At 40.3% G+C, this 24,449-nt stretch overlaps 2 pseudogenes; one reads left to right on the forward strand and one right to left on the reverse strand.

Annotated features, from left to right (window-relative positions):
* LOC110288010 (beta-defensin 5 pseudogene) overlaps positions 1-1,684 on the reverse strand; it is a 96,778-nt pseudogene extending 95,094 nt beyond the window's left edge.
* Positions 1,685-5,379: 3,695 nt separating this feature from the next.
* LOC147002502 (neutrophil antibiotic peptide NP-2-like) overlaps positions 5,380-24,449 on the forward strand; it is a 28,683-nt pseudogene continuing 9,613 nt past the window's right edge.

Genomic DNA, 24,449 nt, shown 5'->3' on the forward strand with positions numbered 1-24,449 from the left:
CGGTTATCATGTAGAAGAATGCAAATTGATCCATTCCTATCTCCTTGTACTATTGTCAAATCTAAGTGGATTAAGGAACTACACATAAAATCAGAGACACTGAAACTTATAGAAGAGAAAGTAGGGAAAAGCCTTGAAGATATGGGTACGGGGGAAAATTCCTGAATAGAACAGCAATGGCTTGTGCTGCAAACTTTATATGCCCCAGTACAGGGGAATGCCAGGGCCAAGGAGTGGCAGTGGGTGGGTGGGGGAGTGGGTTGCAGAGCGTGTGGGGGACTTTTAGGATAGCAGTGTAAATGTAAAGAAAATAAATACCTAATAAAATATAAAATAAAATAAAATAAAATAAAATAGGAAAAAGAAAAAGAAAAGAAAACTTCTTCATATACTGAAATTGCACATGTCCCATGACTCCAGTGTGCTCTGCCAGGTACACCACAATGAAGTTGTTTTACAGCACTGGAAGGCTTAATGCACCGAGAAAGAGATATCCAAGATAAATAAAGAAGTAAGTAGACAGGTCTTTTTGCAGCCTTAGTCTCTAGACATGCTACACCATGCTGAAAGTCAGGCTCTACATCACCCCATCTCTTAAAGTGAAAACTATGTCCTAATGAAAGGACAGCAGTTGTGGTGTGGACCTTGTAGATTGTAGCCTCTAGTAGCACAGAGGGTATGGGTACCCAGCAGACATATGGATGGAACCATGCTGGGAGAATTGAATGCCCCAATCAGAATTTGAGGAAGAAAGAATGCTAGAAGCATCTTACTTAGTAGTTGTTATAGCAACCCTGACAGATACCAGCTCCATTCATTGAGCTAGTAGAGAATGTCTAAGTCTAGTGAGCATAACAATTTTAGACTCAAATATTATGGAATACTGATTAGTGGTTCACAAACATAACAGGCAGATACCAATTTCTCTCAATACCTTTCTGTCTTTAATTTAGTTGCTTTTGACCTGGGTAAAATAAATTTAATAAAGGCAAGTGTGGGGTCATCATTCTGAAATGTATTAATCTAAGGCCATAGGTTGTCTGTTTGCAGGAACAGTTAGCATAATTCCAGTAAGTGCCAATTAGCAGACACATGACACCATCACCTTGTACAAGCTCCATAATAATGTTCTCCAATGCATTTCCACTAACTTACACAGATAAAAGTGTCTTCTGTCTTTGTCTCCAGAATTTGTTCCAAAACCACTCCCTGCTGCAAATTCTCCACCCTGGATGGAATAAGCTCATGTATTCTTCCTTCTCCCTTTTGCAGTTTAGGATGAAATTTTCTTGTAAACACAAGATTTCATTATTTTTATCCTGACCTATTCTAGTGGATAGAATTCTACTTACATAATGGTAAGGGTTCCTGCATGTATGTACATATTGTGAAATGATTAAGTTGGTGATTTAACATATCTGTCACCTCAGCTACTTATAATGTTGTTATGTTGAAACATTAAAATACTAATGTAATAGATGTTTTGAAATACATAATCCATTATTATTCACAACAATGTTATTGTTTAATAGTACACCAGAACTCATTGTTCCCACCTAAATGTAACTCTGTACCAATTGACCAACCTCCTCTCAGCAACCCTTGAACTTGCCAGTCTCCAGTAGCAAGTATACTATTCTTACCTGGCATTACATTGCTTTTTATCTTCCATATGTGAGACCATGTTGTCCTGAAATTTGTGTGTCTGGTTATTACATAGTAAATGTCTACCAGTACCACCTCAATTATTGAAAATTCCATCTTTTTATGGTTGACTAGTATTCCACTATGTACACACATAAACATACCCACACACACAAACACAAACACACAAAGATTATGTATGTATAACACATTCTCTTAACCCACTCAGAAATTCTTGAAAAACCATAAGAATATATTATGATTTAAACAACTGGTTTATTCAGAAAATAAAAGTGTTTCCCTGGCCTTTCTTTTTTTTTTTTTTTTCCTGATGGCTCTTATATGGTGGCACAGAGATTGAAGGGCAGTTCTAGAAAGGGTTTGTAGTTCAAAATCCCAGAAAAATAACAAACATATGCTAGTCTTTCTCATGTTGTAGCAATCACCAAGGCCAAACAACTGAACCCACTAAATCTCTCCCCAAAGACAGAGACCTGAACCCCACTAGGCTTGCACATTAGCCCTGCATCCCCATTGTAAATTGGATAAACAAAGAATAAGAAGTTGTTCATGAGCCAGGTGTTGGTGGTGCAAGCCTTCAATCCCAGCACTTGGGAGGCAGAGGCAGGCAGATTTCTGATTTTGAGGCCAGCCTGGTCTACAGCGTGAGTTCCAGGATAGCCAGGGCTACAGAGAGAAACCCTGTCCTGAAAGAACAAAAAAAAAAAAAGATTTTTTTTTCATCAAAACATCAGAAGTAGAGTACAGTCTTTTATGCCACTTATCTAGCACTTGTTTTCAGACTCATTCTTGAGAAACTAGGTGAAAAGATGAAGTCCCCATTTCATCAATGCATTGACGAACCAAAGGTTGATATTCAAAATAATCCACACGAGTCACATATTCTCTCACTGTGTATGTACATGATTGTGTTCTATATTCCTACTGCCCTATAAGATATCATTACAAAAAGAAATGGATTTCAAACAACACACACACACATGTGTTCTAACTCATATTTTCCATTTGGATATTGGTCGTTGCCATGGACACAGAGATGAGTGGTTCTTTAGGATTTAGAAAGTTTACCACAGAAATACTCTCCAGCATGGTTGCCTAGTTGGTACTGGTGTTAGGAGCAACCACGAGACTGGCTGTAAGCTGAGATGACATGAGCAGAGTACAACCATCCATCGTGGCTCAGAAGGGAGGGATCATCATCAACCTGTCTGATGCAGAGTGTTTTGATGATGGATATTTGTAAACATTATAAACCAAAGTATTTTGCCCTAAGAAAACTGCCCATACATATTTCAGGTCTAAAACTATAAGGAACCCAAGTTCTTTCCCTGTGGTTCTCTCAACAAGACTCAGATTTCCTCACAGTATGGCAAATGTGTTCCAGTTTGAACATCTGCCTTAGTCCATTTTGCCTTGTATAATAGGAGTACACATACAAAGTCATATAATAATTGTATTATTGCATAGCCTATAGTACCAATTTCCTGCAGTTCTGTGGGATATGCAGTCTCAGATGAATGTGTGAAAAGATTTACTATGTACTTGTCATACATTTACTGCTTGATAAATGACATTTTCAAAACATGTCAGCCCCTGTAAAAAGGACAAGGTGGTTCCTTGAGTCTCTTTATAAGAGAACCACCCTATACCTGGAGGCTCTTCCCTTTCATCCCAATCCCTTGCCAGAAGACTCCAATTGTTAAGGTCATAATCTTTCGTGGTATGATTGCCATATACTAATTTTAGTAGGAATTAAACATTCTAGCCCCAGCATCATCTAGGAAGGAGAAAATGAAATATTAACACTTCAAATCTTGGAGAAAAATACAGCTTGTTGACAAGTGCCACATTATGGTACTGGTCAAGAAATGACAAAGTTTATGCTCAAGATTACCTAGGACAAACCTGCATTCTGATAGCAGTGTCAGAGGATTTGAGGGCATCTCAAAGCTTTGTTTTCCCTCTTGGGGACTAGGTGGTAGAAAGTCAGTGCATCTCCAGCATGGAATGCCCATTCTGATCACGCTGTGCCTAACATCATCTTTATAAATGGCCAGTACTGGTTTAGGCTTAATGCCTGTAAGCACACAATACTTCCTAAGACTAGCTAGATCCATCTCCCTGACATCTGTACAGTCAGTGTGACATTCAAAAGATTTTATGTCTCAAGGAACAATGGCATGAATGTTTTGCTATATGGCTCTAGATAACTGTTTAGCCATATTTAGTGGCCAAGAAATGTTGCATGCTGTCCTTTTAGAGAATGAGTTGATAAATATACTTCAATCAAATGAAGACTCTTTTAGAACCTGCCCAGTCTCACAGCAGAACTAATGCACAATCTCACCATAATGTCATGTCCTTATTCTGCTGACTGTCTTAAATAGTTCTACTGATTGTAACTTAGGTCCTGAGGAGGTTCACTGAGAACTAGTTTTCAAATCCTTCTTTACATGTTCATTGACTATGTATTCTAGTTATCCTCACAAAGCATAACCTGCTTTGTTGGGCTCACATTTCCTGTGTACTCTTTTGTAACTTCTGAAACCAGTGATTAAGCCTCACCCACCAAGCTATGCAGCACAAGCTCTTTAAAGTGAACAACAATGGGCAAATGGGTGTTATCTTGTCCTGGAATAGATAAATAAGAATTCTTTCTGAGAAGCCCTGCTTTGACCATAGCTTTTACAAATGCTTAATGGTCCTTTCATTACAGGTGTTTGAAGTATCCAATAGAAATAACCACAAATATTAAGACATCACAACTCATCCTTAAATAGAGGAAATCTGTCCAAGATGTTTCTGCTGCTCTTGTATCCCAAGGACTGCACAGAAGAGTGCTGTCTCTCTTGCTCTGCCCTCACTGCATACCACAAGGGTCTGTAAGTAATGAAAGTAACTTTCAAAGAATGGATGTGTCATTGAGGCCTAGCTGCAATGTACTCCCTATAGACAAGGCTGCTTTGGAGGAGACCATATTATCAGATGCCCTTCTAGGGTTCTCTGTCTGGGCCTATCGTAGCTTCAAAGAACAGTATTTATTGGCTGAGGGGAAACTCACACACCTTTTCCAAAACAAATGTCTTCCTAGTCATTCCAGTAGGGATAATAATATAATCTTTAAAATGTCTTTCTACTTTCAGAAATATCTATTAGTAGTGCTTGGTTTTGACTACTGAGTTGTACATGTTGTCTATATGTTTTGGGTATTAGTTTCTATTCAGATGTATGCTTGCTAAACATTTCCACCATATTCTAGTCTGCCACCTCCCACCAATGCTTATTTCCTCTCCTATGCAGAAGCTTCCTAGCCCAGTGCAATCACACAATCCATCTTGCCCACCTGCCTTGTTCTTAGCAACTTTGGTGTCATGCAAGACATCACTGTCCAGACCTAGTTCTAAATTTTCTTTTAGTAGTTTAATGCTTGTGTCTGGGTCTTTAATTTTTTGTACTTGAAATAAAGTTCTAATTGTATATGAAGTGATTTGGTTGTATGCTTTAGTACTTATTGTATCAATTGCCATTTATACCTGCATTGAAGTAGAATGATTAAACACTCATCTTTCTTAGACCAATGCTGTGCCTAGAGTTACTGGAGCTCATTTCATCCATAGTTTGATAAAGTCAATGAAGTCAACAAGCATTGACTCCCTACATCATTAGGATCCATGGTTCCTGATGTATTTTTTATCTCCTAGGAAACCCACATCCATGAGAATGTTCACTCTGCTTAGCACCTTTCCCCTGCTGGCCCTGCACACTCAGGCAGAATCTCCCTAAGAAGTCACTGAGGAGGCTCCAGACCAGGAACAGTTGGTCAAGGAGGACAAGGATATTTCTATATCCTTTGGAGGAGATAATAGCACTGCTCTCCAAAACGCAGGTGAGACATGTCATCATACAAGAGACATGATTTAGAAAGAGTGGTAGGTTTAAGCTCTGATATGTGTCACCCAGGGAACTTTATTACCTTTATATTGTCCTCATTGAACACCAAGAGCCAAACAGATCAATTCCTTTATGTAAAGATTTGTTTGTGGATATAACATGGTTTTATTCATAATGAAGCTCAGTGACTTGTTAATTTTTCCTTCTATATCTAAATGGCTAGACCAGGTCTAATTTATTTATCTATTATACATTTGAAAATGGAGATGTCTGTTTAGTTATTTATGTAATGGCAGGGACAGACAACTGAAAACTATATTAAGACAAATGGGGATTAGTCTTTATTAGTCTTTGTACTTATCATGTATATTTATTCATAATAACTGTGATTGCGCATGCTGCTAGCAGTAATGATGAATGTGGAGAACCTATTTCACCCAGAACATATATTGCCCAAGATCTCTTGTGCCCTGCTTATTAACACACTAAGTACTGTATATGATCTCTTTATCCCAAGATGTGAAATCCCTCTTGCCCTGATATTTCAGAGTCACAGGCTGTGTTATTGGAGATTGGCTTTCTGGGGCCTGTGATTATCGGGGCCACATCTTCTGACTTTACTGCCACTGAGAACTAAGAACAAGTACAATATGTTTGTCATCTGACTTGAGATCCTGAAGGAGACTGTTTTTTTTTTTTTTTTTGTGCCATGTTATGTCCTTGAGTTTTATCTTCATTTATATCCAAATAAAGTTCTTATACGAAGTTCTCTCAGTGTTTGTTTCTTTATTGTCTCCAAGTAAGACTCTGAGAAACAAGTACAAGAATGCTAGGAAGAAATACTTGGCTTGGGTCTGTAGGAGTGTCAAGGTTATCACACAGGCTCCTGATGGATAATAAGAAGGTCAATGGTAGCCGGGTGTGGTGGCACATGCCTTTAATCCCAGCACTCGGGAGGTAGAGGCAGACAGATTTCTGAGTTCAAGGCCAGCCTGGTCTACAAAGTGAGCTCCAGGACAGCCAGGGCTATACAGAGAAACCCTGTCTCGAAAAACAACAAACAAACAAAAGAAAGGTCAATCCTGTTTTAAGGATCCTAATCTCTCATCTTATAACACCTCCCCATTTAAATCAGATCCACTCTCAAAGCCATTGGCCAAATGGGACATATTCAAGATGGTTATCTTCATTTTCACATTGTCACAATGACCTAACTTTTCAAAGAAACCAACCTCCTCATTCTAAATGTTAGTATTTGACAAGCAAAGCAGGCCAAGATCATTTGTCTGTGCATGAACCTCTATGTCTGTGTGAACTCTACATCATTTGTCTGTCCATGAAGCTCTATGTGTGTGTGAACTCTACAGACACAACTCTAAGTCGAATCAAGTAGCAAAGGCACCAAATAGGGAATGTGATGGTTTGTATATGCTCAGTCCAGAGAGTGGCACTTTTAGAAGGTAGGGGCTTGTTTGAGTAGGAATGGCCTTGTGGGTTTAGGTGTGTCACTGTAGTTGTGGGCTTTCAGAACCTCATCTCACATGCCTGGAAGTCAGTATCCTGCTATCAGACTTCAGATCAAGCTTAAGAACTCTTAGCTCCTCCTTCACCATTCCTGCCTTGATGCTGCTATGTTCCTGCCTTGATGACAAGGGACTGAACCTCTGAATCTGGAAGCCAGCCCCAATTAAAAGGTGTCTGTATGAGAATTGCCTTGCTCATGTCTGTTCAGAGCAGTAAAACTCTCTAAGACAGGAAGCAAAGCAGGAAATCTCACACAGATATACATACCATATGAAGTATCTGTGCACATGTGAAGAAGATGGACTTGATATATGTAGGCCTGAGTTCACACACACACACACACACACACACACACACACACACAATATGTGCATGTCCTTAGCTATCCCTTAAGATGTCTAGGTGTAGGTATCTTAAGTTATCTTTATCTACCATTGTCAATTGCTGATAAGCTATTGGAAAATGTGACTAATGTCACTTACATGACCAGATATCCTGTGACACACAGAGATTCAGCAGGAATCTCTTGAGATTCCTTGAGAACACAGTAACCTCAGTCACTATAGCAGCTCATGCCACTTGTACATGTGCCTGAAACCTGAACCAAACATAGTGGCCTGCAGAGAAATATGGAGACCCTAAATCTCCAGTTCTTAACAACCACCCACCAAATGTAATGGCCATATATGAGGATGACTCCATGTTCATCACTTACCCGCTTTAAGCAACTTTAGGATACTAGTTTAACTCTGACAGAGAGAGAGGATGTGGAGAAGAAGAAGAAGAAGAAGAAGAAGAAGAAGAAGAAGAAGAAGAAGAAGAAGAAGAAGAAGAAGAAGAAGAAGAAGAAGAAGAAGAAGAAGAAGAAGAAGAAGGGGAAGGGGAAGGGGAAGAAGGGGAAGGGGAAGAAGAAGAAGAAGAAGAAGAAGAAGAAGAAGAAGAAGAAGAAGAAGAAGAAGAAGAAGAAGAAGAAGAAGAAGAAGAAGAAGAAGAAGAAGAGAAGAAGAAGAAGAAGAAGAAGAAGAAGAAGAAGAAGAAGAAGAAGAAGAAGAAGAAGAAGAAGAAGAAGAAGAAGAAGAAGAAGAAGAAAGAGGAGGAGAAGGAGGAAGAGGAGGAGGAGGAGGAAGAGGAGGAGGAGGAGGAGGAGGAGGAGGAGGAGGAGGAGGAGGAGACCAGGGAAGTATTGAAGGGGAGCAATGACAGAGGTATGCAAGGGAGAGAAAGAAAGAAAGCCTGAATGCAGAGAGAAGAGGAGAGAGGAGAAAAAAAATATGTCTAGATTATATAGGGAAAAGCCTCTGGGGGAGGGCAGCCCTACAGACTCAGTGTCAACCTGTGCCTCAACACAAGTCAATGATCTCCTTCAAATATTCTAGAGCATATAGGGAATATGATGGCTATAGAAACTATCTTAGGTTTGAGACCAGGTCTGAGAGCAACCAGAGGCTATGACAAGACTAGGAATTTCAGGAATGTAAGATACTCCCGATGTTCTCTCACACCTGAGTAAATTCCGAGAGAGAGCATTGTGGTCTTCAACACATTTTAGCTGGGTCTTAGTTTCTTTTTTTTTTTTTTTTTTTTTTTCATGGCAGCCTTATTTTTTTTTAATTTTTAATTAGATATTTTCCTCATTTACATTGCCAATGCTATCTCAAAAGTCCCCCATACCTACCCAACCTCCAACTCCCCTACCCACCCACTCCAACTTTTTGGCCCTGGCATTCCCCTGTACTGGGGCATATAAAGTTTGCAAGTCCAATGGGCCTCTCTTTCCAGTGATGGCCGATTAGGCCATCTTTTGATACATATGTAGCTAGAGACAAGAGCTCCAGGGTACTGGTTAGTTCATATTGTTGTTCCACCTATAGGGTTGCAGTTCCCTTTAGCTCCTTGGGTACTTTCTCTAGCTCCTCCATTGGGGGCCCTGTGATCTATCCAATAGCTGACTGTGAGCATCCACTTCTGTGTTTGCTAGGCCCTGGCATAGTCTCACGAGAGACAGCTAACTCTGGGTCCTTTCAGCAAAATCTTGCTAGTGTATGCAATGGTGTCAGCATTTGGAAGCTGATTAAGGATTGATCCCTGGATATGGGAATCACTAGATGGTCCATCCTTTCATCACAGCTCCAAATTTAGTCTCTGTAACTCCTTCCATGGGTGTTTTGTTCCCAGTAATAAGAAGGGGCAAAGTGTCCACACTTCGGACTTCCTTCTTCTTGAGTTTTATGCGTTTAGCAAATTGTATCTTATATCTTGGGTATCCTAAGTTTCTGGGCTAATATCCACTTATCAGTAAGTACATATTGTGTGAGTTCCTCTGTGATTGGGTTACCTCACTCAGGATGATGCCCTCCAAGTCCATTCATTTGCCTAGGAATTTCATAAATTCATTCTTTTTAATAACTGAGTAGTACTCTCTTGTGTAAATGTACCACATTTTCTGTATCCATTCCTCTGTTGAGGGGCATCTGGGTTCTTTCCAGCTTCTGGCTATTATAAATAAGGCTGCTATGAACATAGTGGAACACATGTCCTTCTTACCGGGTGGGGCATCTTCTGGATATATGCCCAGGAGAGGTGTTGTGGGATCCTCCAGTAGTACTATGTCCAATTTTCTGAGGAACCGCCAGACTGATTTCCAGAGTGGTTGTACAAGCTTGCAATTCCACCAACAATGGAGGAGTGTCCCTCTTTCTCCACATCCTTGCCAGCATCTGCCGTCACCTAAATTTTTGATCTTAGCCATTCTGATTGGTGTGAGGTGGAATCTCAGGGTTCTTTTGATTTGCATTTCCCTGATGATTAAGGATGTTGAACATTTTTTCAGGTGCTTCTCTGCCATTCGTTATTCCTCAGGTGAGAATTCTTTGTTCAGCTCTGAGCCCCATTTTTTAATGGGGTTATTTGATTTTCTTGAGTCCACCTTCTTCAGTTCTTTATATATATTGGATATTAGTCCCCTATCCGATTTGGGATAGGTAAAGATCCTTGGGTCTTAGTTTCAAATGGAACCCTGGGAACTAAGGAAAGCTGCAGCTTGAAAGAAAAATTTAGTGAGTTACAATTTAAACCCTATGGTCTTTCAAGGGCTTTGAATTAAGATTCTGATTTTTTAAGCTAAAAGTCTTCACAACAGCATATACCAAATATTAATGAAGTAAATATAGTAAGGATTTTCTAGAGGGGACTGAAGTGAAAATATAATGGGTCTTTGGAAAATCACTACTGTTGGAAGGAGTTTTGCTGGGGCAAACATGTGAGGTGGACAAGGGTGAAAGGCTGAGGCAGAATCATGAAGGAATGTGTTACTGATGCAGACACAAGAGAAAGGATGTTCTCCTAAAGCAAGCATGTGAAAGGACAGGTGATAAAGGATTCTTTGCTAACAACACACATGGATTGGTTCACCTTACATTGTGTAGATGAGTTCCATTTGTTGGCACTCCATACAGAGAAATACACCAAAAATCTTCTGGTGTTGTACTTTGGCTTTTTGATGCTTCTGGGGTTGATTGACAGAATGACCTCAGCTGAGACAGGTACTCATGCTGAGGCAAGACCCTTGGAGGACACATTATGTTTGGAGGGTATTTTCAACAAATGGTGCTGGCACAACTGGCGGTTCATGTAGAAGAATTCGAATTGATCCATTCCAATCTCCTTGAACTAAGGTCAAATCTAAGTGGATTAAGGAACTCCACATAAAACCAGAGTCACTGAAACTTATAGAGGAGAAAGTAGGGAAAAGCCTCGAAGATATGGGTACAGGGGAAAAATTCCTGAACAGAAGAGCAATGGCTTGTCCTGTAAGATCAAGAATCGATAAATGGGACCTCATAAAGTTGCAGAGCTTCTGCAAGGCAAAAGACACTGTCAATAAGACAAAAAGACCACCAACAGATTGGGAAAGGATCTTTACCTATCCTAAATCAGATAGGGGACTAATATCCAATATATATAAAGAACTCAAGAAGGTGGACTCAAGAAAATCAAATAACCCCATTAAAAAATGGGGCTCAGAGCTGAACAAAGAATTCACCCCAGAGGAATACTGAATGGCAGAGAAGCACCTGAAAAAATGTTCAACATCCTTAATCATCAGGGAAATGCAACTCAAAACAACCCTGAGATTCCACCTCACACCAGTCAGAATGGCTAAGATCAAAAATTCAGGTGACAGCAGATGCTGGCGAGGATGTGGAGTAAGAGGAACACTCCTCCATTGTTGGTGGGATTGCAAGCTTGTACAACCACTCTGGAAATCAGTCTGGCATTTCCTAAGAAAATTGGACATAGTACTACCGGAGGATCCCGCAATACCTCTCCTGGGCATATATCCAGAAGATGTGCCAACCAGTAAGAAGGACACATGCTCCACTATGTTCATAGCAGCCTTATTTATAATAGCCAGAAGCTGGAAAGAACCCAGATGCCCCTCAACAGAGGAATGGATACAGAAAATGTGGTACATTTACACAATGGAGTATTACTCAGCTATTTAAAATAATGAATATGAAATTCCTAGGAAAATGGATGGACCTGGAGGGCATCATCCTGAGTGAGGTAACACAATCACAAAGGAACTCGCACAATATGTACTCACTGATAAGTGGATATTAGCCCAGAAACTTAGGATACCCAAGATATAAGATACAATTTGCTAAACACATGAAACTCAAGAAGAATGAAGACCAAAGTGTGGACACTTTGCCCCTTCCTAGAAATGGGAACAAAACACCCATGGAAGGAGTTACAGAGACAAAATTTGGAGCTGTGACGAAAGGATGGACCATCTAGTGATTGCCATATGCTGGGATCCATCCCATAATCACCTTCCAAAGGCTGACACCATTGCATGCACTAGCAAGATTTTGCTGTAAGGATTGAGATATAGCTGTCTCTTGTGAGACTATGCCGGGGGCCTTGCAAACACAGAAGTGGATGCTCACAGTCAGCTATTGGATGGGTCACACAGCCCCCAATGGAGGAGTCAGAGAAAGTACCCAAGGGGCTAAAGGGAACTGCAACCCTATAGGTGGAACAACAATATGAACTAACCAGTACCCCGTAGCTCTCGTCTCTAGCTGCATATGTATCAAAAGATGGCCTATTCAGCCATCACTGGAAAGAGAGGCCCTTTGGAATTGCAAACTTTATGTTCCCCAGTACAGGGGAACACCAGGGCTAAAAAGGGGGAGTGGGTGGGGAGGGGATTGGGGGGGTGGGTATGGGGGATTTTGGGGATAGCATTGGAAATGTAAACTAGGAAAATACCTAATAAAAAAAAAGAAAGCCAACACACACGTGGAAACTGAACAACACTCTTCTCAATGATACCTTGGTTAAGGAAGCAATAATGAAATAAATTAAGGACTTTTTGGAGTTTAATGAAAATGAAGCCACAACATACCCAAACTTCTGGGACACAATGAAAGCATTTCTAAGAGAATAACTCATAGCTCTGAGTGCCTCCAAAAAGAAACTAGAGAGAGCACACATTAGCAGCTTGACAACACTCCTAAAAGCTCTAGAAAACGAGGTAGCAAATTCACCCAAGAGGAGTAGACTGCAAGAAATAATCAAACTCAGGGGTGAAATCAACCAAGTGGAAACAAGAAAAACTATTCAAAGAATCAACCAATCAAGGAGCTGGTTCTTTGAGAAAATCAACAATATAGATAAACCCTTAGCCAGACTAACTAGAGGGCACAGGGAAAGCATCCTAATTAACAAAATCAGAAATGAAAAAGGAGACATAACAACAGATCCTGAAGACATCCAAAACACCATCAGATCCTTCTACCAAAGGCTATACTCAACAAAACTGGAGAACCTGGATGAAATGGAGAAGTTCCTAGACAGATACCAGGTACCAAAGTTGAATCAAGATCAGGTTAATGATCTAAATAGTCCTATATCCCCTAAAGAAATAGAAGCAGTCATTAATAGTCTCCCAACCAAAAAACCAAAAAGTGTTTAGTGCTGAGTTTTATCAGACCTTCAAAGAAGATCTAATCCCAGTTCTTCACGAACTATTCCACAAAATAGAAACAGAAGGTACTCTACCCAACTCATTCTATGAAGCCACAATTACTCTGATACCTAAACCACAAAAAGACCCAACAAAGATAGAGAACTTCAGACCAATTTCCCTTATGAATATAGATGCAAAAATCCTCAATAAGTGTGCCAGGCGTCAGGGTATCTTTCCATTACCTGAGCCCTGCCTCTCTCGTGGTGTTAACTGACTGATAGTGAGCAGCCAATCCGGGTGGTGCACATTTCCAACCGTTTTTCGCAGCCTATAAAAGGGAAGGTTTTTCTGCTGTCTGGGTCTCCTCTCCTGAAGCTGATCATCTATCTCTCGAGATGTATTAAAGCTTTACTGCAGAAGGATCCGAATGGCTTGCATGCATTTTCACTGGCGAGACAGTAGTGTGGGTCAACACAAGACATAAATGACTAAGAGACACAAGCTTAAGGGAAGCTGAGGTCACCATCTTTGTCTTGCCTTGGGATTGGATGGATGAAGCAGTGGTTTAGGAGGCAAAGGGATGAAGAAGGCAGGCAGGATGGCTGTGTGTGCTGGCTACAGGAAATTCACTAGCATAACAGAGACAGGAACAGATAGCCATAAGATCTGGAAACATAAGAGAGCCCTGTTTATGTCATTGATTGACTTCTGCAAGGATTTTAGAATTCACAACAAGAGAAAAGAAACTGCAAGCTCACACGGGTCTAAGGCAACAGTTGTTTTCATTTAATCAAGAAACTTTAATTTGGCTTAAATTTTGTCCGTCTTCCGGGAGGAGCAAATTCTGCTGTTTTATTTGGTTCACAGGATCTTTGACTTCTTCTCTACACTATCTTGCAGCATGTGAGATAAAAAACTTTACAACCTCCATTCTTAAGAGGTGTGCCCGTGCACCGATGCAGGCATTTGCCTCCTAACATCCGGCAAGGTACTCGTTTGTTGATATTTTGGCTAAAATCTGAAAGATAAGTAAGAAAAACCACACATTAGAATTGAAAGTTCCAGGTCAGAAATACATACCAATGTTTTCTTACGATGAGTTTATCACAGCAGGCTTTTCCCCCAAATCAAGAATGTCTGTTTTAGTTGGGCTAATTCCATATCTTGAAAGAGACAGCCACTATTGCAGTGTAGAGGGGGTGCTGGTTTTCCTAGAACCCAAATGTTGAAGGGTCTGCTCCACACCTGACTGATTGGAGTTTTCAGGTCCAGCAGGCAGGAGCTCAGGAAAGATTCTGTGTGAGTCCCTAGCTGCTTCTCAGCAGCCCTGTCTTTGTTTTCCACACATATGTCCCTTGTTCTAGTATCTAAAACAGACACTGAGTGGGACTGTGCACATGAATATGCATGTGTGCACACACATATAGAGGCCAGAGTTTGGTGTAAGATGTGTTCATCAATTCCTCTCCAGCTCATTAGTTGTTTTAGCTCCCTCTCTTGAGATGTCAAACTCTATTATTCTGTTTGTCTAATCTCAAGTATGAAATACAGCTTGAAACCGGGAAAAAAGGCTCAGCATTTAGGAGTGCATACTGCTCCTGCAGAGGATTTGAGATAACATCCTAGTACCATATCAGGCAGCCCATATACCTGTATATATAACCCCATCTCTGAGAGATTAGATGTCCTTTTATGACCACTGTGGGTACTGTAAAACTTGGCACATACCTATACACAAATCCATACACATGTACACATAATTTGAAAGAATATACATCTTTTCCAGAAAATATACTTAAGGAAGAGATTGGGAGACTGGGTTTCATAGCCTCTTCTGAGCTATGAGCCTCAATACCCCTGTAGACACTGTGTGCTTAAAGGTATTCTATGGAGTAGGGAGAGAGGAAGTTTTCAATCCCAGGTAGGGCTGGATTTTCGGAAGAGTTCTCTAGAATAGGCAGTGACTCTACTCCTTATATATAAATATTTCTAAATTAATACCATTCTTTTCAGGTAAGAATCAAACATTCTTCATGTTGTTATTTTTAAGCTACCTATAAGACACTCATTTGATAATCTTAAGATTAGGGTCAGTAGTTAGGAAATGGAAGTCAAGTACTGCAGATCAGCAGAGAATGAGTCTACCTTAGGCTACTTCAAGGGAAAAAGTAAGAGTCCTTGGTTTGTGTTAGTAGTCACACAATACATATTTTCTAAAATGCTTAGAAGAAAGAAAGAAAAATGCAAAGTAAAGAGGGTATCCAAAAAAAAAAAAGTAGAGACACAGACAAAAATCTAGAGATGGACATATATACAGGAAGAAGTGCTTACACACATGGAGACAGAAAGACTCTGCATGCACAGACGAACAGACACACACTCACATCCATAACGTGAGAGGGAGGCAGACCAACACACAAAGATTAAGGGACAGAAAATACACACACACACACACACACACACACACACACACACACACACACTGTATGGTGATGTCTCTCATTTCAATTTGGAACCATCCTACTCCCATGACTCAACTGCAAGTGGAGAGAGCAGCACCAAGAGAAATGCGAAGATAAGGTAATGGATCCTCATGACTGAAGCCTGGTGAGGTGCAGAGATGCAGAGGGACTTGAGCTCAGTGCCTTATATAGTGCCAGGTGCTGCCTCCTGGGTAGGATTCTACACGGACTTGAATCCAAGGAATTACAATTATGAAACAGAGAGCACCTTATCTCTCTTGTCAAAGTGACCTTGGAGAGCACACTCAGAGTCTCTTATGCAAATGTGAGGATCCCCAGATGATTTCCTCCTGAACTGCTGACCATGACCAGATTCCTGCCCTACTTCTTAGGTGAGAGGGACCCATGCAGTCCTGGGACTGACTTACTGGTTACAGTTGGAGCTTACATGTCTATAATTCAGATATTTGATTTGGTCATCTCAGATTCTGGAAACAGGCTTAGTCCTCATTGGTGAGTAATTTCACATAGATGTCACTAGGCTTGGGCACACTCAGCTGCTGGGGGCAACAGAATGTGAGCCTAGTCAAGGTTCCCCAAACTTTTTAGGTCAGAACATGGGTCTCATTTCATAGATTTCTCCAAGTTATTGCTCAACAGTGGAGTTCATTTGCTACAGTGGATTCATTAGGTGTACTGCTTGCTCTCTCATAGAAAGGAGTTGGTAACTTGATACCTGAACATGGTGCCCCATGCCCACCTAGAAGAAAGCAGGGAGTAGCTGTTTCTAACCACCACATGAAGAACAACTTGTGGAACATACTAGCCTTTGGGTCTATGGTTCTTCTCATTCTAAGATGATGTGAGTATCAGTGGTGAGGGGTCAAGTTGCTTTTTGGATTCTATTCTTAGAATCAACAACAATGAGACTCAAGTCCCTTGCACCATCGCCCTATTGCTCTCACTGGAAACTGTCTGAAGGGTGCTGTGTGGCTAATCTCTGAGTGAAGTCTCTTGGAAATTCTGTAACCCAGCTGTACATCTTTATCCTAGAAAACAAATGACAAGCATCAGGGCTTAACCCATCCTGAGAACTGAGAAAGGAGGATTTCGTAAGAGAAAATAATTCATCTTACTCAGGATTTATTTTTCGTCACAGGAAGATGAAGTAACCAGATGAGCAGAAATCTATAATATATGAACCGTTTTGACAAAGGCATTTGTATGGAGGTCCCAGCAATGAGATTTGAGGCTGGAGAATGAATTCTTTGGACTCACGGTAGAATGCCTCACTCCCACTGCTGTGCTGTGAAAATCCACATTTTTTTACCTAGGCGGACATATAAATACTTACTTTATTTGCATTTCAAATGTTATTCCCTTTGCTAGTTTTTCCTCAGAACATTCCCTGAACTGGCATACAGAAGGGATTTTAAAATAAAACCAGATACAGTAACTGTACATATTTGTGGAATTCTGTGTACCATCTCAGTAAACACATATGGTAGGGAATGATAAACTCAGGATTATTACTTTATTCATCACTTCCATGGCATAATTTTACTATACTAAGAGTAGCTCCAATCCCCTCTCATTAGCTTCAGTGATACTAATATACAATAGATGCAGTAGGAACCAGACATAATTCTCTTGACTTTTTAAAAACACCAACATCCCTCTGTTCTCCTTACCTAAACCTTTCTCTGGTCATTATTTGCCTGCTCTGCAATTTGAGGGTTTCTTAAAAGTAGCTGGTGGTTGATCTGTAATAATGACTTGATCCAAAGAGGAAGTTTGTGCTGGATTAGGGAATGACAGGGCTGGGTTAGGATAAAGTTGCATGTTATAAACAAGTTCGGTCTGGGATTGGAGAATTTCCACATGTTGTTCACCCCTCTTCAGGCCTTTGCTTCCCTGTGTGATGCAGGTGTCTATTAAAAACCATGCTTCTCATCCCCAACACTAAGATAGTTCTTCTAGACAGAGGAAGAACAGACAAAAACTTAATGTGAAATAATTGTCTGTAAATGCTCAGCCTGAATTAATACACCACCCCTCTCCATATGCATAATTTCATCACTTTCCACATTAAAAAGCAAATGTGTTTATTTTCTATCAATATGGCCAAGTATGTTTGACAAATCAACCTTGATGTGAGAGAAGTTAATTTGACTCAAGCCTTGAAGTTTCAAACCACAATCTGTGAGCATGACTGCTTCTTGATGTGAAGCAAGGCAGGACCCAAATGGTAGCTTATTGTGAGGTCAAGTCTCTCACCTCCTGGTAACCAGGAAGCACAAGGGAGGTATCTGGTACTCGAATACCCATAGTTGTGCTGTGTACAAAACTAGCTCACTTCTATTAGGCCTACTTGCAGAATGTCCCACCATCTTCCAGAGGTGTCTCTGGCTAAACAAAACTTTACACTTGTCTTTTTGAGGACAAATAAATCTCAGTCAAGCCAGGTAAGGCAGTGAATAGCTGCAGTGGTACACTGGTATGCACGCGCACATGCGTGCGTGTGTGTGTGTGTGTGTGTGTGTGTGTGTGTGTACCCCTAGCCCAAAAAATAACGTATTGTGTGAGTGTTCCTCCAGTCCCAGTGGTTCTCTGTGTGTGGGTGTGAGTGTGTGAGTGAGTGTGTATTTGTTTGTGAGTGGGGGAGTGAGTGTGTGAATGTGTTTGTGAATGTGTGTTTTCTGTGGGCCTGTTCCCCAGACCCTAGCTGTGCTATGTATGTGTTCACATATATGGCCAGTGGGGTGGTGCTCATTGTGCACCCTCCAGGTCTAGTGTTGTGCTGCAGTGTGTATGCCCCCAGCTCAAGTGGTACATTGCAATTTTTGAGCCCCCTCCCCCAGTTCCAGTGGTGCCCTGCAAAGTTTGTGTGTGTGTGTGTGTATGTGTGTGTGTGTTGCCTCCCCACCCAGCTCCTGAGGTATGCTCTTATATGTGCATCCTCTGTTAGCTGAAAATGGTCTATTACTGAATAAATCATGCCAAGCTAGCAGAGTTCACATTTTGAGAGGTCTTTATTGAAAGAGGGACGAAGGGAGAAGAGAGAGATTGTAGGGTCTGAAGGAAAAAGGTCAAATGGCAGTAAGTACCATTCACGAAGGGGGATTTCAAGGAAGTAAGGACCTTGGAGGAATGATTGATACTTCACCTATTTCTCCAATATCTAGAGGTTGGGCAATTGAGACATATTTTATTTGAATGTGAATGGTACTTACTGAGGAACTAGATTTGTTTTTATGACAGAGCTTAACAACAATATTTTTCCCAACTGCAATTTCATGGATCTTGTATATAGAAAGTATTGTGTTGTTTATAGAAGACCTGAGTGTTCTGTAATCTTTATATTTGTATCTGTTTTCTAGCAAGACCAATATGAGCACCTTCCATACTGACCTGATAATTTTCTTCATTTTTAATAGACTTTTTTTTTACTTTTCAGTTGTTTTCCCAATCCAACACCCATGAAAACACACAATCCCATCCCTCCTCCTCCTGCTTAAATGAGGGAGTTTCCCTAGCCACCTACACACTCACTCCCGTCTTACAACCCTGGCATTGCTGACACTTGAGCATAGAGCCTTAACAAGACTGAGAGACTCTACTCCCACTGATGCCTGGCAAGACTATCCTCTGCTACCTATGCAGCTGGAGCCATGGGTCCCTCTATGTGTAGCTCAGAGAAAGGGGGTCTGTTTGGTTTACATTGTTGTTTGTCCTATGGGGTTGCCAACCCTTTCAGCTCTTTCAGTCCTTTCTCTAATTCCTCCATAGGGGGCCCTGTGCTCTGTCCAATAGTTTGCTGCCAGCATCTGCTCCTGTATTTTTCAGGGTCTGGCAGATGCTCTCAGGAGACAGGTATATCAGACTCCTGTCAGCAAGAACTTCTAGGTATTCTCAATAGTGTCTTGGTTTGAAGTCTGTATATGGGACGGTTCCCCAGGTGGGGCAGTCTATGGATGGCCTTTTCTTCAGTCTCTGATCCACACTTAATATCCATATTGTCTTCCATGAGTATTTTTCCACCTTCTAAGAAGGACTTAAGCATACAAACTTTTGTCTTCCTTTTTCTTAACCTTTATGTGCTCTGTGAGTGGTATTTTGAGTAATCTGGGAATTTGGGCTAATATTTCCTTTCAGTGAGTGCATACCCTGTGTGTTCTTTTGTGATTGGGTTAACACATTCAGGATGATATTTTCTTTTTTAAAAAATATTTTATTAGGTATTTTCCTCATTTACAATTCCAATGCTATCCCAAAAGTTGCCCATAACCTCCCCCCACTCCTCTACCCACCCACTCCAAATTTTTGGCCCTGGCGTTACCCTGTACTAGAGCATATAAAGGTTGCAAGTCCAATGGGCCTCTCTTTCCAGTGATGGCCAACTAAGCCATCTTTTGATATATATGAAGCTAGAGTCAAGAGCTCTGGAGTACTGGATAGTTCATAATGTTGTTCCACCTATAGGATTGCAGATCCCTTTAGCTCCTTGGGTAACTTTCTCTAGATCCTCCATTAGGGGCCCTGTGATCCATCCAATAGCTGACTGTGAGCATCCACTTCTGTGTTTGCTAGGCCCCGGCATAGTCTCATAAGAGACAGCTATATCTGGGTCCTTTCAGCAACATCTTGCTAGAGTATGCAATGGTGTCAGAGTTTGGAAGCTGATTATGGGATGGGTCCCCGGATATGGCAGTCTCTATATGGTCCATCCTTTCATCACAGCCCCAAACTTTGTTTCTGTAACTCCTTCCATGGGTGGTTTGTTCCCAATTCTAAGAAGTAGCAAAGTGTCCACACTTTGGTCTTCATTCTTCTTGAGTTTCATGTGTTTAGCAAATTGTATCTTATATCTTGGGTATCCTAAGTTTCTGGGCTATATCCACTTATCAGTGAGGACATATTGTGTGAGTTCCTTTGAGATTGGGTTATCTCACTCAGGATGATGCCCTACAGGTCCATTCATTTGCCTAGGAATTTCATAAATTCATTCTTTTTAATAGCTGAGTACTACTTCATTGTGTAAATGTACCACATTTTCTGTATCGATTCCTCTGTTGAGAGGCTTCTGTGTTCTTTCCAGCTTCTGGCTATTATAAATAAGGCTGCTATGAACTTAATGGAGAATGTGTGCTTCTTACTTGTTGGAACATCTTCTGGATATATGCCCAGGAGAGGTATCGGGGGATCGTCCTGTAGTACTATGTCCAATTTTCTGAGGAACTGCTAGACTGATTTCCAGAGTGGTGTACAAGCTTGCAATGCCACCATCAATGGAGGAGTGTTCCTCTTTCTGCACATCCTCACCAGCATCTGCCATCAACTGAATTTTTGATCTTAGCCATTTTGACTGGTGTGAGGTGGAATCTCAGGGTTATTTTGATTTGCATTTCCCTGATGATTAAGGATGTTGAACATTTTTTTCAGGTGCTTCTATGCCATTCGGTATTCCTCTGGGTGAATTCTTTGTTCAGCTCTGAGCCCCATTTTTAATGGGGTTATATGATTTTCTGGAGTCCACCTTCTTGAGTTCTTTATATATATTGGATATTAGTCCCTTTCTGATTTAGGATAGGTAAAAATCCTTTCCCAATCTGTTGGTGGTCTTAATAAAAAGACATAGACTAACAGACTGGCTACACAAACAGGACCCAACATTTTGCTACTTACAGGAAACTCATGTCAGAGAAAAAGATAGACACTACCTTAGAATGAAAGGTTGGAAAAAAATTTTCCAAGCAAATGGTCTGAAAAAAGAAGCTGGAGTAGCCATTCAACTATCTAATAAAATCAACTTCCAACCCAAAGTCATCAAAAAAGCAAGGAGGGGCACTTCATACTCATCAAAGGTAAAATCCTCCAAGAGGAACTATCAATTCTAAATATTTATGCTCCAAATATTTATGCTCCAAGGGCAGCCACATTCATTAAAGAAACTTTAGTAAAGCTCAATGCACACACTGTACCTCACACAATAATAGTGGGAGACTTCAACACACCACTTTCACCAATGGACAGATCATGGAAACAGAAACTAAACAGGGACACAGTGAAACTAACAGAGGTTATGAAACAAATGGATCTAACAGATATCTACAGAACATTTTATCCTAAAACAAAAGGATATACCTTCTTCTCAGCACCTCATGGGACCTTCTCGAAAACTGAACACATAATTGGTCACAAAACAAGCCTCAACATATAAAAAAATATTGAAATTGTCCCATGCATCCTATCAGATCACCATGGACTAAGGCTGATATTCAACAACAAAATAAATAATAGAAAGCCAACATTCATGTGGAAACTGAACAACACTCTTTTCAATGATACCTTGGTCAAGGAAGCAATAAAGAAAGAAATTAAGGACTTTTTGGAATTTAATGAAAATGAAGCCACAACATACCGAAACTTATGGGACACAATGTAAGCATTTCTAAGAGAATAACTCATAGCTCTGAGTGCCTCCAAAAAGAAACTAGAGAGAACACACACTAGCAGCTTGACAACACACCTAAAAGCTGTAGGAAAAAAGGTAGCAAATTCACCCAAGAGGAGTAGACAGCAGGAAATAATCAAACTCAGGGGTGAAATCAACCAAGTGGAAACAAGAAGAACTTTTCAAAGAATCAACCGATTGAGGAGCTGGTCCTTTGATAAAATCAACAAGATAGATAAACCCTTAGCCAGAGTCACTAGAGGGCACAGGGAAAGCATACTAATTAACAAAATCAGAAATGAAAGGGAGACATAACAACAGATCCTGAAGACATCCAAAACACGATCAAATCCTTCTACAAAAGGCTATACTCAACAAAACTAGAGAACCTGGATGAAATGGACAAGTTTCTAGACAGATACCAGGTACCAATGTTAAATCCAATTCAGGTTAATGATCTAAATAGTCCTATATCCCCTAAAGAAATAGAAGCAGTCATTAATAGTCTCCCAACCAAAAAAAGCCCAGGACCAGATGGGTTTAGTTCAGAGTTCTATCAAACCTTCAAAGAAGCTCTTATCCCAGTTCTTCACAAACTATTCCACAAAATAGAAACATAAGGTACTCTACCGAACTCATTCTATGAAGCCACAATTACTCTGATCCCTAAACCACAAAAAGACCCAACAAAGATAGAGAAATTCAGACCAATTTCCCTGATGAATATCGATGCAAAAACCCTCAATAAAGTTCTCGCTAACCAAGTCCAAGAACAAATCAAAACAATCATCCATCCTGACCAACCAGGTTTCATCCCAGGGATGCAGAGATGGTTCAATATATGGAAATCCATCAACGTAATTCAGTAATAAACAAACTCAAGGACAAAAACCACATGATTATCACATTAGATGCAGAGAAAGCATTTGTCAAAATCCAACACACATTCATGATAAAAGTCTTGGATAGATCAGTAATTCAAGGCCCATACATAACCATGATAAAAGCAATCTACAGCAAACCAGTAGCCAACATCAAAATACATGGTGAGAAACTGGAAGCATTCCCACTAAAATCAGGGACCACACAAGGCTCTCTCCCTACCTATTCAATATTGTACTTGAAGTCCTAGTCAGAGCAATTAGACAACAAAAGGAGATCAAGGGGATACAAATTGGAAAGGAAGAAGTCAAAATATCACTTTTTGCAGATGATATGGTAGTATATATAAGAGACCCTAAAAATGCCACCAGAATACTCCTAAACCTGATAAACAGCTTCAAAGAAGTAGCTGTATATAAAATTAACTCAAACAAGTCAATGGCCTTTCTGTACACAAAGATAAACAGGCTGAGAAAGAAATTAGAGAAACAACATTCTTCTCAATAGTCACAAATAATATAAAATATATTGGTGTGACTCTAACTAATGAAGTGAAAGATCTGTATGATAAAACTTCAAGTCTCTGAAGAAAGAAATTAAAGAAGATCTCAGAAGATGGAAAGATCTCCCATGCTCATGGATTGGCAGGATCAATATAGTAAAAATGGCTATCTTGCCAAAAGCAATCTACAGATTCAATGCAATCCCCATCAAAATTCCAACTCAATTCTTCAACAAATTAGAAAGGGCAATGGGCAGATTCATCTGGAATATCAAAAAACCTAGGATAGAAAAAACTCTTCTTAAGGATAAAAGAACCTCTGGTGGAATCACCATGCCTGACCTAAAGCTCTACTACAGAGCAATTGTGATAAAAACTGCATGGTACTGGTATAGCGACAGACAAGTAGGCCAATGAAACAGAATTGAAGACCCATAGATGAACCCACACACCTATGGTCACTTGATCTTTGACAAGGGAGCTAAAACCATCCAGTGGAAAAAAGACAGCATCTTCAACAAATGGTGCTGGCACAACAGGCGGTTATCATGTAGAAGAATGCGAATTGATCCATTCCTATCTCCGTGTACTAAGGTCTAATTTAAGTGGATTAAGGAACTCTACATAAAACCAGAGACACTGAAAGTTATAGAGCAGAAAGTAGGGAAAAGCCTCGAAGATATGGGTACAGGGGAAAAATTCCTGAGTAGAACAGCAATGGCTTGTAGTGTAAGATCTAGAATCAATAAATGGGACCTCGTAAAGTTGCAAAACTTCTACAATCCAAAAGACACCGTCAATAAGACAAAAAGGATGATATTTTCTAGTTCCATACATTTTCCTAAGAATTTCATGAAGTCATTGTTTTTAGCAGCTAAGTAGTACTCCATTGTTAAATGTACCACAATTTCTGTAACCATTCTTTGGTTAAAGAACATCTGTGCTCTTTCCAGATTCTGGCTATTATAGTGTTTCACTTAACATAGTGAAGCATATATCCTTGATATATATTGGAGCATTTTTGGGTATACGTCTAGGAGTGGTATAGCTGGGTCATCAGGTAATACTATGTGCAATTTTCTAAGTAAATGC

This window comes from Mus caroli, unplaced genomic scaffold (assembly GCF_978045245.1).
Source record: "Mus caroli unplaced genomic scaffold, Mus_caroli_1 scaffold_10, whole genome shotgun sequence".
Classification (NCBI taxonomy): Eukaryota; Metazoa; Chordata; class Mammalia; order Rodentia; family Muridae; genus Mus; species Mus caroli.